This window comes from Nycticebus coucang, chromosome 3 (assembly GCF_027406575.1).
Source record: "Nycticebus coucang isolate mNycCou1 chromosome 3, mNycCou1.pri, whole genome shotgun sequence".
Taxonomy (NCBI): Eukaryota; Metazoa; Chordata; class Mammalia; order Primates; family Lorisidae; genus Nycticebus; species Nycticebus coucang.
In genome coordinates this window covers 143804520-143824545 of record NC_069782.1, presented here as the reverse complement: position 1 = coordinate 143824545, position 20026 = coordinate 143804520, and the positions used below count along the sequence as shown (strand labels likewise).

At 39.2% G+C, this 20026-nt stretch overlaps 1 pseudogene; it reads right to left on the bottom strand.

The window, feature by feature from the left end:
* Positions 1-17244: 17244 nt before the first annotated feature.
* LOC128582420 (peptidyl-tRNA hydrolase 2, mitochondrial-like) lies at positions 17245-17754 on the bottom strand (annotated as a pseudogene).
* Positions 17755-20026: the final 2272 nt, after the last annotated feature.

Here is a 20026-nt window from a genome sequence, read left to right as displayed (position 1 = left end):
GGTAAGCTGTGGAGAGAGTCTGAAGTTTTCTAGGAGCAATGAGAGCCATTGAAAGATTTGTGGCTGACAAAAGATGACCCATCCCATAAATGTAAACATTAACCAAAACCTTTTTTCTTTTAGTTTATTTATAAAGTTTCCAGCAATGTACGAGGTCAGACATTTAAGTTCATGAACTCATCCTAGAAAAACTGCTACATCCCTCATTGCTGAATGTCACTACCTTCACCTTTGCAGTCCTCCCCTTGGGAAGCTATGCACGATGCCAGTGCCTAGTCCACACTTCAAAGCAATTTTGGAACTCTTTTTCTGGAATGACCATCAAAGTTGTTGTCGTAGCACCCCAAAACATGCAACAACAATAATGAGCACCACTCATCTACATGAACACAGCTATACCAAGGTTGTGAAACCTTACCAAGCTGTTTGCACAGTGCTGCCAATGTAAGCACATGGTGGCAAGTTCATGAACTTGTCAGATCTTCATATAGTTGATTTTATCCTCTCAGTTTTGCAGCTTCTCAAATTGGATGTGATAGTTTTTAGCAGCTTTTGAGGATTCCTGTGAAGCTTTTGTTGACTGGTTCTGATTTTGTGTTTATAGCTGTGTATTAAGGAAGAGTCAGATAGTCCATGGTTACAGGTTATAGTTATAGTGTGGTTTAGTCTTCTGATGAATATATTTAATATCAAAAACCAGCACCTTAACATCTCATTGAGAAAATTTCACGTTTACATTGATTTCTTTTTTTTTCACCCTGGGTAGAGTGCCATGCAGTCACAGCTCACAGCAACTTCAATCTCTTGGGTTCAAATGATTCTCTCACCTCAGCCTCCTGAGTAGCTGGGACTATAGGTGCCGGCCCATGGGGTCTTGCTCTTGCTCAGACTGGTCTCAAACCTGTGAGTTCAGGCAATCTACCTGCTTCAGCCTCCCAGAGTGCTGGGATTACAGGCGTGAGCCACCACACCTGGCCTTATACCGATTTCTCTCTTTCTTTTTTTTTACGTTCTGAGATGAGATCTCACTCTGTCATCCATGCACAATCATAGCTCACTGCAACCACTAACTCCTGAGTTCAAGCAATCCTCCTGCCTCAGCCTCCTAAATAGTGGGACTAGGGGCACAAGCCTAGCTAATTTTTTTTTTTTTTACTTTTTGTAGAGATGGGGTCTCACTATGTTGCCCAGACTGTTTTCCAACTCACAGACTTAAGTGATCCTTCTGCTCCAGCCTCTGGAGTAGTTGGGACTACAGGTATGCACTACTATGCCCAGCTAATTTACTTTCTAATTTCTTTTAATGTCATGTTCAAAGTATGATTATCTATTTTTGTACTATTTTATTGCTTTTAAGATACTTTCTCCATTTTTTTTAAGCAACAAATGGTTTCTTATTTTTGTTATTTGTAGCCAAAGTCTATCATGTGATGTGATTGTTCTTATCGCTTTCTAGTTCATTGCTTGATTGAGCCTTTTTAGGATTTTTAACCCTTTTTAAATTCTTCCTTTTCAATTTCATATTTGTGGTTACAGTAAATTAAGTTTGACCTATTAATCATACTGTCTGCTACATTAACCCTCAAATTTTCCTGGCTAGAAATTAAAATTTTAGCATATCTTACATGGCAAGGTTAAATAAGCTATTTCTCATTTATTTGAGCTATTTTTGTTGCAGGAAAATGAGGACTAATGGAGAGAAAGAGCACCAAAACACCATGTTTATAAGAGGAAGGGTTTTTATTTTAGCCAGTGGATCTTACAGCATAGAAGAATTCAAAATGGCTGTGCTCCCTGGCTGGCTTGGTCTTTCCCTTTTTATCTCCAGTAAAAAGTTCCAACCTATAGGTACCTTTCTCATTGGTCAGTTTGAATCAATCAGGAGATGCTGTTCCAGCCCCCACGGAACTACAGGATTTCACAGAAGTGGAAATTTCCAAGTTCCAGGAAGTTAAGTCTACAAATTCCCAAGAGCTGAGTCACCATGGAGAGGACCCTGCAAGTGTATCCTTGTGGTCTCCTTAAGAAGACCCGTTCTCCTAGACCTCACCCTTCTTGAGAGAAAATGAGAAAATGAGCAAATCCTTCTTATGTAAATTTAATGTTCATACAGTAGGAAATAACACTGAAATAATTTTTAAAAATAGTCTTTTGATATATCAGTAAATTTGATAAATTTGGAGACTTGTTTCTTTGGCAATTTGTCAATGGATAAATTAAATTTCTGTAAACTGGCATTTGGCAAGTTGATTTTTAGATAATTCATCCAGAAATAATTCCATTTCCATTGATGAAGAAAGGAGACTGACATAAATGTGAAAAATGTATATTGAATTCAAGTCTTCATTTTCTGAGAAAAATACAGATTGAATTTGGTACTTTTAAAAGCGTCTAATTGTCAAAGTTATAGAGTACTTTGAGGTGTACTCTTAGCTGGGAATTTTCTTTATATACAGTTTTATCAAATTGATAAAATTTCATATTTTCTGCTATACTTTATGTCATTTTTTTATACAAATGCTCACCTCTCATAAATAATCTTTTTCTAGGATGAAAACTTAATAACTAAGGAGAGAAGTTGGCTTTAATATACGAGAGACATGCATTTATTAGTGCTTCTCATTAAATGTCTTCCTGGATTTTTTTCTCCATTAAAGTTCCTGGTAAACTGCCGGATGACTACTAAAATGCTGTTACAATTGTGGGATTTTATAACTTTAAAGTAATTTAAAAATCAATTTCTTTTGCCATTTACTCTAAAAGACAATTACTTGCTTTGTATTTTTTTTTTTTTAATGTGGTCAAATGAAAGAAGCTATCTCTGGCCTTCATTATCTTCCAGTCAGAAGTTATACCTTCCTCTCACTCAAGTTCCATTTTATGAGAAAGACAAATATTTTTGGTATGTCTTTGCTATCTTTCTTCTATTTCTTCCTTTCTGAAGCAATACTAAAAATTATTGCCCACCTCATATTCTACATCTTGCTCAAATATTTCTATCTTTTCTCATCTCTGTCTATATTTTGCCTTTCTGCATAAGTACAAATTAAAATGAGTACATTTTAAGAAAAGCAGGAACAGTAGAAACTCTGCAAAGGAAGTTAATATAGTTCAAATTCCACTCTCTTTCCTCCTCAAGAATAAAGTACAATGACAGATTCTTTGAGCTAGATACTTTTACTTAGAGGAAAAAAAAAACATTTCTTTTCAATGGTTGCCTTCAGATTTTTCATCATTGTTATCATAATATTTGGGGACAATACAGATTCTAAAAAATATAAGTGGGAGCCACCATGTGCCCAGCACTTCTGGAGCTGTGTGCTCTGTGTTCCCAGAGCCACTGCTCCACCACCTCCCTGGCTGCGGGAGCCACCTGGGAGCCATGCAGAGACACCTCCCATGAAGATTCAGCAACAGTAGAGTGATCCTGCTGGGGTCTAATTTTGTAAAGACAGCTCCCAAACTCTGAGGACTGCCAGAGGAAGCCAGACCTCACCCTACAGGGATACCAGTGCTGCAGAGCAGCTGGGGCAAAGGCACAGTGGCCGAGGGAGAAAATCATGTGCTGACTTGTTATCCTCAGGTTCAGACTGAGCTCAGGTGGAACACTCCCCAGTTGCCATTGAGTACCTGAGGCAGGCAGGCATCAGCTCCCCCAGTGGGCTGGTGACAGAGGGTCGTGGCCGAGCTGCGGGGGCATTGACTTTCCTTTGACTCTGGCAGGTGCAAAGCCCTGGCACATCTGCTTATCGGAGAGAACAGGATCACAGCCCCATAGGGTTACCAGTGACTGGGCATGAAACAGGTGCAAGCTGAGACTTCAACCCAGAGTCACTGATCCACTAGGATTGGATAAAGACGAGCTGAATACAAGACTGAGCCACCTAACCCCACCACATCAAGCAGGTTGCCAGAGTCTCACACAATACTGTATGGGTCCTTTGCGAAGATGTAGGGGGAAAAGCTACAGTCACCAGTCCCAGCTCCTTGGCAAAGGGCTGGTTAACCACAATTCCAGGAGCCCCCAATCCAATTTCACCTTACTTGCCCGTCCAGTCAAATGGTGAAAAATAATCATGGAGTGGAATCAGCAGAAAAAATCTGGCAACATGAATGATCAAAGTAGATCAACTCCCCCTAGGAATGACAAAGCAGACACACCAGATGATCCCATTCATAAACAAATGGCCAAGATGTCAGAAATAGAGTTCAGAATTTGGATGGCAAATAAAATTAACAGAATGGAAGTAAAGTTGGAATTAGAAATTCTAGGAATAATTCAAAAACTGTCTCAAGAATTCAATGACAAAATCACCAAAGATTTTGACACATTGAGAAAAGACTTTTTCAGCCTTCCAAGATATGAGAAATACAGTAGAATACCTCAGTAACAGAATGGAGCAGACAGAAGAAAGAATATCTGACATCAAAGGCAAAGCTTTTGCACACTCCCAAATGCTCAAAGAGGAAGAGAAGTGGAGAACAAAAACAGATCAGTCTCTTACAGAGCTGTGAATTACTCCCAAAAAGCAAATATTTGCCTTATAGGAATCCCTGAAAGAGAAGATGTTCCAAGAGGCACAGAAACTTTACTCTGAGAGATAATTGAGAAGAACTTCCCCAACATAGCAAGAGATACTGAAATTCAGATAGCAGACAGTTTCAGAACCCCCTCAACCTATGTAAAGCATCTACCAGACACATTATAATTAACTTCACCAAAATTAATATGAAGGTGAAAATTCTGCAACCAGCCAGACTTAAGAAAATTATAACCTATAAGGGGAAGAATATTAGAATGACTGCAGATCTCTCTGCTGAAACTTTTCAAACCAGAAGAGGATGGTCATCGACTTTCAACCTTCTAAAACAAAACAACTTTCAACCCAGAATCCTGTATCAAGCTAAACTGAGTTTCACATTTTAATGACATTCACATGTTGAAGAAATTTGCCATAAGTAAACCAGCACTCCAGGATATTCTCAGACCCATCCTCCACAATGACCAGCACAATGCTCTACCAGCAAAGTAAACTCACTCAAAAACTTTTGATCAAATCCCAACTTCCACAGTGGTGAAAGGTTTAAAAATGTCCACTGGACTTACAAAAAACTCAACACCCAAAATACTACCAGGCTTATCAATACTCTCAATTAATGTGAACGGCTTAAATTGCCCTCTAAAGAGGCACAGGTTGGCTGACTGGATATAAAAACTCAGGCCAAATATCTTCTGAATACAACAATATCATCTTACCTTAAAAGATAAACATAGACTCGAGGTGAAGGAATGGATATCTATAATTCAGGCAAATGGAAATCAGAAAAAAGCAGGTGTTGCAATCTTATTCACAGATATGCTAGGAATCTACAAAAGGAAAGATAAGGATGGTCACTTCATTTTTGTCCAGGGAAACACTCAACAAGATGAGATTTCAATTATTAACATTTATGCACCCAACCAGAATGCTCCTCAATTTATAAGAGAGACCCTAACAGACATGAGCAACTTGATAACCCCTAGCACCATAATCATTGGTGATTTTTAACACCCCATTGGCAGTATTGGATAGATCCTCCAATAAGAAACTAAGCAAAGAAATTCTAGACTTTAACTTAACCATTCAACAATTAGATTTAACAGACATCTACAGAACATTTCATCCTAACAAAACTTTGATCTCAGAGGAGATCAAACTTTCAAACTCAGTAACAACAGGAATCTGCATACTCATACAAAAAACAAAAACATGGAAACTAAATAACCTCATGCTCAATGATAGCTGGGTCATAGATTAAATTAAGAAGGAAATTACCAAATTTTTGGAACAAAGCAATAATGAAGACATGAATTACCAGAACCTCTGGGATACCACAAAGGCAGTCTTAAGAGGGAAATTTATAGCACTGAAAGCCTTCCTCCAGAGAACAGAAAGAGAGGAAGACAACAACTTAATGGGACATCTCAAGCAACTGGAAAAGGAAGAACATGTCAACCCCAAACCCAGCAGAAGAAAAGAAATAACTAAAATTAGAGCAGAACTAAATGAAATTGAAAACAAAAGAATTATGCAACAGATCAATCAATCAAAAAGTTGGTTTTCTGAAAATGTCAATAAAATAGATAAACCTTTGGCTAACATAACCAGACATAAAAGAGTAAAATCTCTAATTTCATCAATCAGAAATGATAAAGGCCAAATAACAACAGACTTCGCAGAAATTAAATCAATCCTTAATGAATATTATAAAAAACTCTATTCTCAGAAGTATGAAAATCTGAAGGAAATAGACCAATACTTGGAAACACGCCACCTTCCTAGATTTAGCCAGAAAGAAGTAGAAACGTTGAACAGGCCTATATCGAGTTCTGAAATACCATCAAATGTATGAAATCTCCCCAAAAAGAAAAGTCTGGGACAGATGGCTTCACATCAGAATTCAACCAAACCTTTAAAGAGGAACTAGTACCTATAATACTTAACCTTTTCCAAAACATAGAAAAAGAAGGAATACCACCCAACACATTCTATGAAGCAAATACCTCCTTGATCTCCAAACCAAGAAAAGACCCAACAAGAAAAGAAAATTATAGACCAATATTTCTAATGAACATTGATGCCAAAATATTCAATAATCCAGCAACACATCAAACAAATTATACATCATGACCAAGTGGGTTTTATCCCACCGTCCCAAGTCTGGTTCAATATATGTAAATCTATAAATATAATACATCACATAAACAAAATAAAAAATAAAGAACATATGATTCAATTGATGCAGAAAAAGCTTTTGATAATATCCAGCATTCTTTCATGACCAGAACACTTAAGAAAATAGGTATGTAATGGAAATTTCTTAAACTGATAGAGGCCATCTACAGCAAACCCACAACCAATATTGTATTGAATGGAGTAAAATTGAAATCATTTCCACTCAGATCAGGAACGAGGCAAGGTTGCCCATTGTCTCTACTGCTTTTTAACATTGGAATGGAAGTCTTAGCCATCACAATCAGGGAAGAGAAGGCAATCAAGGGTATCCAAATAGGATCAGAGGAGATCAAACTTTCACTCTTTGCAGATGATATGATTGTATATCTGGAAAACCCCAGAGACTCAACTACAAAACTCTTAGAAGTGATCGAGGGGCAGATGCCTGTAGTCTTAGTTACTTAGGAGGCTGAGGCAAGAGGATCACTTAAGCCTAAGAATTTGAGGTTGGTGTGAGCTACAATGCCATGGCACTCTACTGATGGCAACAAAGTGAGACTCTGTCTTTAAAAAAAAAATGTAGTTGAATTTTAATAAAAGTAGATAGATGTGATTGTTATTTCATGCATGATGTGTTCAATGTCCACCATCCCCTAGATTTTAGTTTCTGTAAGGCAAGGACAGTGTTTGTCTTATTCAGGACTTTCTCCTCAGAGCCACTAAAAAACTGACTCCCAAACAGGAGGTGCTCAATGAGTATTTTCCAAATAGATGAAAGAATGTACAATAATCCATGCACATGTAAGTTTCTAAACAATATTAATATACATGTTCAGAAAATAAAAAAAAAAGAGAAGAAGTGATCAAGGAATACAGCAGTGTCTCAGGATACAAAATCAATATTCACAAATCTGTAGCCTTTATATATACCAACAATAGTCAAGCTGAAAAAAACAATCAAGGACTCTATTCCCTTTACAATAGAGGCAAAGAAGATGAAATATCTGGGAGTATACCTAACAAAGGATGTGAAAGATCTCTATAAAGAGAACTATGAAACCTGAGAAAAGAAATAGCTGAAGATGTTAACAAATGGAAAAACATACCATGCTCATGGCTGGGAAGAATCAACATTGTTAAAATGTTCATACTACACAAAGCAATCTACAGATTTAATGCAATCTCTATTAAAGCACCTCTATCATACTTTAAAGATCTGGAAAAATTAGTACTTCATTTTATATGGAACCAGAAAAAAACTTGAATAGCCAAAACATTACTCAGAAATAAAAACAAATCAGGAGGAATCATGCTACCAGACTTCAGACTATACTATAAATTGATAGTGATCAAAACAGCATGGTACTGGCACAAAAATAGAGAGGTAGATGTATGGAACAGAATTGAGAACCAAGAGATGAACCCAGACACTTATCATCATTTGATCTTTCACAAGCCTATCAAAAATATAAACTGGAGGAAAGATTCCCTATTTAACAAATGGTGCTGAGTGAATTGACTGGCAACTTGTAGAAGACTGAAACTGAACCCACACGTTTCTCCTCTAACAAAAATTGACTCTCACTGGACAAAAGACTTAAATTTAAGGTATCAAACTATGCAAATTCTTGGAGAGAGTGCAGGGGAAACACTTGAAAAAAAATGGCCTGGCAGAATACTTTATGAGGAGGACCCCCCAGAGCAATTGAAGCAATACCAAACATACATTCCTGGGATCTAATCAAACTAAAAAGCTTTTTCACTGCCAAGAACACAGTAAGTAAAGCAAGTAGACAGTCCTCAGAATGGGAGAGGATATTTTCAGGTTCTGTTTCAGACAAAGGTTTGATAACCAAAATCCACAGAAAACTCAAACTTATTAATAAGAAAAGAACAAGTGATCCCATTTCATTGTGGGCAAGAGACATGAACAGAAGCTTTTTCGAAGTAGACAGGCACATGGTCTACAGACACATGAAAAAATTCTCATCATCTTTAATCATCAGAGAAATGCAAACCAAAACCACTTTGAGATATCATCTAACTCCAGTAAGAGTAGCCCACATCACAAACTTCCAAAACTACAGATGTTGGCATGGATGTGGGGGAAAGGAACGCTTCTGTGCTGCTGGTGGGAATGCAAGCTAGTATGTTCCTTTTGGAAAGAAGTTTGGAGAACACTCAGGTATCTAAAAGTAGATCTAATTGTAGGAATTGATCCTACAATTCCTCTACTAGGTGTATATCAAAAAGACCAGAAATCACATTATAACAAAGATATTTGCACCAGATTGTTCATTACAGCTCAATTCATAATAGCCAAGACATGGAAGAAGCCCAAGTACCTATTGACCCATGAATGGATTAATAAATTGTGGTATATGTATACCATGGAATACTATGCAGCATTAAACAAAGATGGAGACTTTACCTCTTTTATGTTTACATGAATGGAGCTGGAAAATATTCTTCTTAGTGAAATATCTTAAGAATGGGAAAAAATATCCAATGTACTCAGTACTTTTATGAAACCAATTTATAATCATTCACACTTTCATATGAAAGATAAATCACAACTATAGTCCAGGATGAAGGAGGGAAGAGAGGAGGAATGGGAGGGGAGCGGGGTAGTTCAATAAATGGAGAGTAAATGGTAGGACCACAGCTATGGAGCATATTGTAAGGGTACAAGTCAAATCTATCAATTATAGAACACAAATATCTTAACATAGTGATTAAATAAATGAGGTGAAAGTATATTAATTAGTCAGATGTAAGCACTCCAATTTGTACAAAAAACCAACACATTGAATCCCACAAAGGCATAAATGCATTCATGATCTATGTATATATGACTTAATAAAAGGAAAAAAAGAAGAAAGAAAGAAATATATAAGTGAGTACACTTGTGGAATAGGCTAAACAATGACCTCTCCCCCAAAGACACTAGACCTATTCTCTGGAATCTGTGAATTTGTTATTTTACATGACAGAGGGACTTTGCAGATGTGACTAGAGTTTGATTTGCAAGGATTATCCTAGATTAGAGTTAGCCCAATGCAATCACAAGAGTCCTCAAAAAGGGGAAGAATGAAGGCCAAAGTCAGAAAAGAAGATGTTGATGATAAAAGCAGAGGTTGAACTGATGAAGTGATGATGCTACTGTTGGACTGCTGGACGGGGACTATGAACTAAGGAATGTGGGTAAGCTTCTAGAAGCTGGAAAAGGCAAGGAAGTTGGTTCCTCCCCACAGCCTCCAGCAGGGACACAGCTCTGCCCAGTCATTGGTAACTTCTGACCTCCAAAAATGTATGATAATAAATTTGTGTTGTTTCAACTAAGCTTGTTGTAATGTGTTTATAACAGCAACAGGAAACTAATACAACTGGAATGCAAAAGGGATTTTCAACCTTGAAGTCCTTCTTAAAGAGCAAGTCTCTTTAAAGAAATATTTTTACATTTTGTAAGAGCAGTTTTAAAAAATAGCCTCCTCCACAGTTACTCCTCATAACTTTTGGAATTTTGACTCCCAAGAGAAATAGTACAACCTTAGAACAGCTGAGCAAAGGTAGGCAAGTTCTGAGAAGTTTCCCAGGCTTGAAGCACCAGCCCAGGGCACAAGCAATTAAAAGACCTGAGCCTTCAAGTTGTGGTTGGATCTGAAGTCTCAAACTATGTCATTAGGCTGTTTTTCTCTCCTCTACTCTTAGTCAAGCTCCTACTCTTGTGCCAATCTTGATGGCCAGGAAAATTCAATATACATCTATTAATAATTAAGTTAGGAACCCACTGAAGTACAAGGACTCGGATAACTGTGGCAGAAAGTTCCTATAAAGACTCTGATTGACCTAGCTTGGATCACATGAGCAGATGGATTTACCACTATGGCCAGGCTGACAGGTGCTCTTATTGGCTAGTCAGAGAGATGGCATACTTTGATTGGCTTGTCTGGGAGATGACATATACTCTGATTGGCTAGTCTGGAAGATGTACCTGCCCCTGTAGCAGAAAGTTGGGTCACCCTCAACCGAACCTCATAGAATGGGTTCTCTACAGAGATGACAGAGTTAAAAATTAAGTATCACTGAAAAACAGAGATTAAAGACTATGTAATTGTGAATTGTGACGGGATTGAGAGGGAGATAAAGAGAGAAAGCTCTTTATGAGTTTCTAGTTCTGGGATATAATTCTTCATGAGACCTAGCCACACTGCTTGTCTCTACCAGAGTATCCTGTATGTTTCCAATAAACTCTCCCATTTCCTTAAGTTTTTATATTCTTGTGATCTAAATTATTCCTAACCAAAATAATGTATCTTTAATGAACTACCAGGTAATGTTTTATTGATAACGGTATTAATAATACTTATGTTGGAATCCTTTTTCCTGGTAATAGGGTTCTGGTTTACTTGGGACAGCACTCTCGGTTGCCTTGTTTTGGGGGAGCCTGGCCAAACCAAATTCCAGCGGTGGATGATGTGGCTCAGGATTGCCTGATGGTGTATCTCATTCCCTTAGCCACAGTTATTGGTTTCAAGATGGGTAAGTAATCCAAGGCCCAGGATTTTTTATGAAAACCATTGAGAAAGACTCTTTCTGCTGAACTTGGAGCTGTGAGGATATAGAGCTGCTAGAATCCACCTTATCATCATGAAGGCAAAGTCTGCCTGAGGATGAAAGAAAGAAATGGAGAAGGCAAGCCTGCTGAGCCCTGATGACACAGTGTGGCTCTGGCTGTGCCTAACCGACTCCTAAACTTCTCAGCAATGGGAACCAATACATACGCTTTCAGGCTTATGCTAGATTAATTAATTAACCTAATCTTTAATTAGATTTAAGTCACTTCCCACAGAAGAGGTTTTTACCTATATATATATTTTATTTTAAATTAAAATGAGGGTACGTACAATTAGGTTTCATAGTTTGCTTTTGAAAGGTTATAATCTGGGTTGCAGTTGTGCCCTTCACCCAGGAAGTGTGCAGAATAGCCATGCAATGTACCTGTTGGATGGAAATTTACCCAATCCCCATTCTCCTCCCTCTTACTTAAATTTGAGTTTTTCTCTCATGTTTAAGCACCCAATATTTTAACTTATATATTTTTTCGGTTATATGTACATCAGCAATTTATTGTTGCACTCTTCCCTAAACTTAACGTCTTAAAAACAACAGTGAGAAAGTTGGCTGGGTGTGGTGGCTCACACCTGTAATCCCAACCACTCTGGAAGGCCAAGGTGGGTGAATTGCTTGAGCTTAGGAGATGGAGACCAGCCTGAGCAAGAGTTGAGACTCCATCTCTACTAAAGATAGAAAAAACTAGCTGGGAATGGTGGTGTATGCCTTGTAGTCCCAGCTACTCTGGTGGCTGAAGTAAGAGGATTGCTTGAACTCAGGAGTTTGAAGTTACTGTTGTTGCAGGAAGACGAGGCCCAATGGAGAGAAAGAGCATCCAAACACCATGTTTATAAGAGGAAGGGATTTATTTACTGGAGCTTATGGCATAGAAGAATTCCAAATGGCCGCGCTCCTTCTAACTGGCTGGTATTTCCCTTTTTATCGAGGGTCAAAAAGTTCCAACTCACAGGTACCCATTTTATTGGCCAGTTTGAATCGAGCAGGAGATGCTATTCCAGCCCCTACAGAACTACAGGATTTCACAGAACTTGGAAATTTCCAAGTTCCAGGAAGTTAAGTTTACAAATTCCCAAGAGCTGAATCACCATGGAGAGGACCCTGCAGGTGTACCCTTGTGGTCTCCTAGAGAAGACCTGTTCTAGACCTCACCCTTCTCAGGTATCCTCTCTCATTCCCCCCTTTTGAGACTCCAATATATTTTAATTTGGGGTCTCAATATCAGCTTACTTCCACAGGTGCTAATATTAATTAATTTTCAGCACTGAGATTTTAGGGAGTGTGACTGTTTGGGGGTTCTCTACTCAGGCCTTAATAATACCATGGTGGTGGGCTAATATATATATGAATTTTTACTCTTCTCTGTGTGACATGTTTGCCCCCCCTTTCCCAAAGTCCAAATTCCAATTAAGACAAGTTTCTGAAGGAGTTTCCTCAGGCTTCAGCCATGTACTGACCAGCCAGTTCCCAGTATGTGGCTGGAGCAGGGCATGTTGACCATCTTTAGTTGCCTTTACTTCCCACGGGGCAGTGAAGCTCTATTCAGCCAGCTGTGATGACTACAGGTAAGGATTCCTTTCTCCTTTGCTGCTGTGTGTGTGGTCAGGATGATGGTGTAAAGTCCTTTCTACCTTGGTTTGAGAAGGACCGGGTTCTGATCCTGGACCTAGACTTGGCCCCTTTGATCCTAGAAGTCCTTGAAGGGCATTGCTCCATACAACTGGATTCCTGGGGGTACCATTGGTCCTTGACACACATTGAACTGGCTGCAGGTGACACACTGTAGACTGACGGTTTTGGCCAGGGCTGCCAGGTGAGAGATGTAGAGGTACTGGCCCAGCAACTTAATCAAAGACTCCTGCCATCACTGTGGTTCCTCTTCATTGCCAACTATTCCTTCTCTTCTTGGGAGTAGATAAGTGAGAGTTCTGAAACCCATGGGATGAGGGGAGCCACTCGCAACACCTGGTATAGTTTGGATGCAGCCCTTTTTGCCTCAGTACTGACCCTAGTGTTCCCTTTAGTGATGGTGGAAGCATGTCCCCTGGAATAAACTACCTTCTGGAGTTTCCATACTGCCTCTAGCAACTGAAGTATCTCCTGCCGATACTTAATGTCCTTTTCCCCAGAATTTAATAGTCCTTTCTCTTTGTACAATGCCCAGTATACTTGGAGAGTCAGAAAAGCATACTTGGCGTCTGTGTAGATATTCACATTTTTCCCTTGACCTAGTTCTAAGGCTCAAATCAAGGCAATTAACTCAGCATTCTGAGCTGATGGTTACTTGGGGTAGGGGCATAGCCTTTACAGTCTCTGTTAAGGTAACCACTGCATACCCAGCCTGCCCCTAACATTGCACTTTCACGTAACTGCTTCAGTCTATATACAAGTCCCAGTTTGCACTTGTCCAAGGCTGATCAGGCAAGTCAGATCTGCTAGAATACACATTATCTATAACTTCTATACAATTATGCTCAGTCTCTCTTCCACTGACTGGAAGGAGTGTGGCTGGGTTCAGAGTGTTATATATTTCTACTGTTATGCATGAACTGCCACACATTAAGCTTTGGTACTTAATTAATCTTGCATTAGAGAGCCAGAAATGTCCCTTTGCATTCATTAAAGTGACCACAGAGTGGGGTACTTTCACTCTGAGATCCTGCCCTAGAGTCAGCTTATCAGCTTCTTGCACAAGGAGAACAGTAGTGGCTAGAGCCTGTAAGCATGGTGGCCGTCCTTTTGCCACTCCATCCAACTGTTTAGAGAAGTAAGCAACAGGGCTTGGCCAGGACCCAATCAGCTAGGTTAACACACCCACAGTCATCTTATCTCTCTCTGAGATGTACAGAGTGAAGGGCTTGGCCAACTCTGGTAGCCCCAATGGAGGTGCAGTCATCAGTCTCATCTTTATCTGGGAGAATGCATGTTCCTTTCCTCCTCCCCATTTCTAAGGCCTCTCCTTCCCCTCCTTTAGTTGCTTCATACAAGGGCTTAGCCAAGACGGCAAAGTTGGGGATCCAAAGATGACAAAAACCAACTGCGCCTAAGAATTCCTAAACCTGCTTTCGGCTCGTGGGGGTGGGGAGGCAATTAATGACTTTCTTCTATTCTATGCCTAGATTTCTCTCCCCCTGCTGGATAGTAAATCTTAGATAATGCACTTGCTACTGGCAAATTTGGGCCTTCCTTATAGACACTTATTTAATTTATTTATTTATTTATTTATTTATTTATTTATTTTTAGAGACAGTCTCACTTTATGGCTGTCAGTAGAGTGCTGTGGCATCACAGCTCACAGCAACCTCCAACTCCTGGGCTTAAGTGATTCTCTTGCCTCAGCCTCCCGAGTAACTAGGAATATAGGCGTCCACCACAACCCCCAACTATTTTTGTTGTTGTTCCAATTTGGCCAGGGCTGGGTTTGAACCCACCACCTGTCAGTATATGGGGCCAACACCCTACCCACTGAGCCACAGGCGCTGCCCCATTTAGACACTTTATAGCCACATACCTCTAGCTGTTGTAAAAGACAGTCCGTGCTTCAGGCGCAGCTTTCTAGGGTAGGGTGCCCTAAAAGGAGGTCATCAACATACTGGAGCAGTACACACCCTAATTCCTCAGCTGGAAATTTCTGGAGGTCACAAGTCAGCACTTCACCAAAAATCATGGGTGAGTTTTAAACTTCTGTGGCAACCCAGTCCATGTGTAGTGGATCACAGTTTCCATGTCTGATCTCTCCCACTGGAAAGCAAATAGCCTCTGGCTTTCTGGAGCCAGCCGGATATTGAAAAAGGCATCTTTTAAGTCCAGGCAAGTGAGCCACTTGACTTCTGCTGGTAGCAGACTCAGCAGAGTATATGTATTAGGCACAGTAGTATGCAGTGTTACAGTTATACCGTTTACTGGGAAATTCTCATTTTAGGTTTTACTGCACAAATTTTTCCAGTGTAGCCAACAAGTGACCTTTGTTGAGTCGTAAGGCTTTAGAGCAAATACGACTACTGCATATGCTTCTATACTCTTTGGCCAGTCTCTCAGTCCTATTTAACAGATCAGTTTAGTAAAACGTTTATGTCTCATTTTATGAGTTGACAGTACAGACAAGGCTGGGATTTAATACAGGTGGGCCACAGTCTCTTTTCTCTTTGAATCATTTTTCTCTCTTTAATTTCTCTATTTACTAAAGAAAAATTATAGCAGAAATAACTTAGTTGCCAAAATAAACTGTAATTTGAGTATACTGGGTCTGATTATTTGCATAAATTGCCTCAAGAATAATTAATTATTAGCCATCTAGGCTCTTCTTTCCTTTAAAATTGGCTTTGCTGGAACCTTTTATAAGGAATCTCAGGCTGGACTTTTTGAAAGCCTTTCAGAACCCAGGTTTCATCTGTGCCATTAGATACCTGTATGCATTGGGTAAACTCCTCTTCTTTTGAGGTCTCCAAGCACATTTTGATTCCCAGACCCATCAGCAAGTGACCTTTGTTACTTACCACAGATCAGGATACGTTACTGATGGGTATCTGGCCAGTTTTCCAAAGGGCTTTTTTATTGGCCTTATAAAGTCAACCTTAATTCCTTAACACAGACTGGACACCTCTGGACATGCTATTCCAGCCAAAGCCTTGGTAAAATAACCAGTGCCTTCATCATGTCCTATAGAACAAAACAGATTCTTATTGAACTTATGCAAATAACTGTATTGTCAGAAATTAAAATACTTATAAATGGCTTTCAAATTCCAGAGAAATCAAGGAGAGAAAAAAAAAACATGTTTCAAATTCTGCTCATAAGTGCATACCTTGCTTGAAAAGCTATAACTACGTCAAAAGTAGTTTATAGTAGTAGTAGTAGTTTATATATAGTAGTTTAAAGTAGTACTTTCGAACCACAACCAAAGAAAATGGTTTCTTTGACTTCTGGAAAACAGAACACAGAAAGAATCAACAATATTTCAGATAAAAAGAAATAACAAACTAGCCCAGTTCCACATAACTGATTTAGTAATATTCATAGACATGTTAACTTTCCAATGACAGTTCTAAAAGTCTGCTTTTAGTCCAATTTCTAAAGACATCAGGAATTTTAATTCAAGAGAATTTGTTAGCCTCTCTTAATATTTCTTTTTTTGGGGGGGAGACAAACTTTGGACTCAGTCAGTTACAAAAAACATTTTCTTTCTTTTTTTTGACATGAATTAAAATTATTACCAACAATACATGTTAGGACAGACCAATGCTTTATAAGGACAAATTCTTTGTAATATTGGAACATATCATCATAACTATACAAAATTTCAAATTTGACAATGTTTCCCCTACATTTTTAATAAATCAAATAAGTTTAATTTGTTTTTCTCAGGTTTTCAGTGGTCATAATATTGCAAAAAGACCAAATTTAGAGTTGTGGTTTTTTGTTGTTTAGTTGGCCTGAGCTGAGTTTGAACCTGCCAGTCTTGGTGCATGTGGCCAGCACTGCAACCACTATGCTATAGGCACCAAGCCCCAAATTTAGAGTTTTGATTTTGGAAGTTTTGTCAAATATCAAAGGCTTAAAACATTTGTTTAAACAAAATTACAAGCCAAAATATTTTAAAGGAAATACATAGTCAACTGGATTACATGTAAATTCCTTTACAAATTTCCTTTTTTGAGCTTCATTTAACCTGCACAGACAATCTACAAACATTCAAAGCTTTTTTTAACTTTTGCCCTGCCTTTCTCTCTCTCTCTTTCTTTCTTTCTTTCTTTTTTTTCCCTGATGGAAGAGCACAGGAATGGGTTTTATTTTTATCTCAAGAATATTTAAATTGAGAGAAGAAATTCAGCTTTTATTGTTAAAATTTGACAGGCATCAAACACGTGATAGAGAAATTGTCATCATAAAAGTCCATCTAGTAAAGATTTAGGTGGCCAGTGACTTTTTCAATTAAGTCTGCTGGTCCTGGTAGGACAGTTCAAGAGTCTGGTGCAAACTGAGTATGTCCAGCATCTTGGATTAAACTTACAGTCAGTCCCAGCATTTTCACATGGGTCAATAACTCAACCAGGGTTTCTTCATCAGGAGCTTTGACCACCACTTTGGGCTGGCCACAATATTCCCACTGTTTGAATTTGCTTGTAGGCAGAAACAGCAGCATGAGAGCACTGGGCAGCCACTTTTCTTTTCCCATCTTTAAGTCGGTTCGAACTACAAGAATCATTTTGTACTCCCGATTTTCTCTGAAGATGCTTGCTTCAGTTCCTATCTCTGTGTCTGTCTTGCTCATTAAGCTTTTGGAAAGCATCCCAAAATGTAGTCGGAGGCCCCAGCCCAGGCACATACCACAAGCAACTCTGGCAGCCAAGGTGAAAGCACCAGGATGAGCCAAATATTCCATGACCAAAGATTTGGAGGGCATCATTAACTTACATAGATAAAAGCACACTACAGAAAGTTGGAAGCATTGAAATAAAAATAATTACTGGATCTCTTGCTTCTGATGAGGCTTGAGAATAGCCGGAAGAAAGCAGTGGGGCATCAACACTTGTTGATGGTTTAGCAGGCATAGTGTTCTTCAGGAAGATACCAAGTTTTGAATGTACAGTTTGTTTCTTCTTTTCATTATATATTTTCTATAGCAATCAAGAGTATTCCATATTTGCCTATTGACTTTTTTGAGTGTCTCATAAATGACATCCATTTATCCTAACAACCACATACCACTGCTGATAGCAGCAAATGCTTCTGCCAGTTTCTCTGCTGTGAAATTTCTTGGTGCCTTGGGTATAAATTCTTCCTTTGCTTCAGCTTCTTTAGTTCTTTCTCCTTTCAGTTTGATTAGCTCCTCAATGCAAAAGTCTTCAGCCACAATTATCCTGTGCAACCGTTCCTTAAAAGCTTCAGTGCATTCAGTATCTGCACTTGATGCTCGTCACTGACCTTCACATTATGAAAATTATGTTTCTTGAAGTGCTGGAACCATCCATGACTTGCTTCAAATATCTGTATATATGTAGGGTCACTGTTATTCTCTTTTAGCATATTGAACAGACTTCTTGCCTTAGCCTGGATCATCAGTAGGCTAAGTGGTATGTGCTTCTGTAGCTGGTCTTCCATCCACATAACAAGTAATTTTGCCTACCATCGAGTGGCCCAGGTCTTTTCTTTGTGATGACAGTGGATTTAACCAATGCTGATGATTTATTTCACTGCATCAATGATTCACTTCTTATCCTTTAAGATAGTTGAAATTGTAGACTGTGAAAGTCTAAACTCATATGCAAAGGCCACTACTGGTTTGCCCCCTTCATGCTGGGTAATACCTTGAGTTTTACCTCAAGAGTAATTGCCGCCTTCTTCATCTCACCAGAAGCAGGAAACACAGGCAGGTACTTTGTAGACATGATGGGATGTGAAAACACAAAACATAATATCCAAAAAAGCTGGCAACACAGTGCACTATTGAGTATCAGGTGCTTTCCCTCATGATCGCATGGCTGACTGGGATTTTACAATATGCTGCCATTGCTCAGCATACAAGAGAGCATCATACCACACGTCACTAGCCTAAAACAGCTCTTCTTCTCACTCGCACCTTCCGCCTTTCACTTTCTTAAACAACCATTTTGTTTCAGGACAAATCACACAAGATTCTTTCCTTACACATCGCCATTTTCCTTTCTAATTTTTCTTACTCTCAAAAATTCACTTTTCACAAAATAGGATCCCAGTTTACCATGAAGTCACCCATTCACTCGGCCAAACTGATAATTAGGTTAAAAAGACAAGAATCTTATTCTTTGACAAAGACTCAGTTTCTCCAAAAAATTAAACAAATAAATGATTACATTTTACAAAGGAGAGACATTTTATGAGATATAATATTGATACAGCATTTTTCCACTCAGGGCTGGGCAGGGAACCCCCATTTTTCAGGCTCAGATGAGCTCGGACATCAGATTTCCATTTCCAGGCACAAACATGTTGCAGGCCATACCCTTTGAGTCCTAGCAAGGTCATAAACAAAGCAGCCCGAAACATTTTGGATGGCTCCACCCTGACTAAGGAGCACACACACCCTAATCCCCTTCCCAGACAAAACCTGCAGCAAATACCTAATAACTTTGCCCAAGGTGAGGGGCTGCATTAATTCATTTGCTAGAACATCCATTCAGTTTGTAAAGGTATTTTTCCATTTACCAAGTCCTGGCCAAAATATCTCTCAGGGCCAATTATTTACCCCTAGACAAAGGACCCATGCAGAAAACCTCCGACTTGGGCCTCTCCCCCCCAACCCCGCGCCAGAGGCTGTTCAGCTTGGAGACCTGCTACAGATATGGATATAGCCTTGCCTGACATGAGATTTACACCCTCTCCCCCAGATTTTCAAGGGCTAGCCAGAGCTCACCAGACTGCCTGAACTGCAACACTTTCCAAGGCACAGCCCCTCTGCCAGTAGCTCTGGCATTCTCCGCTCCCTCTGCATGCCCCCTCAGTCTAACAAAATCCCATTTTACCACTGATCTGTGGCCTATGGGCTCAATTCTCAAATTCCTGAGACCAAGGACTCACTAAAGAAATTCTAGTAACAAACCTACAACAACATCCTTTCTAATGTCTTTTCATTTCACCCCAAGTCCCACATGGCCACGTGGCCACCAAAGACAGAAAGTGGAAAACCTGGATCTTTCAGT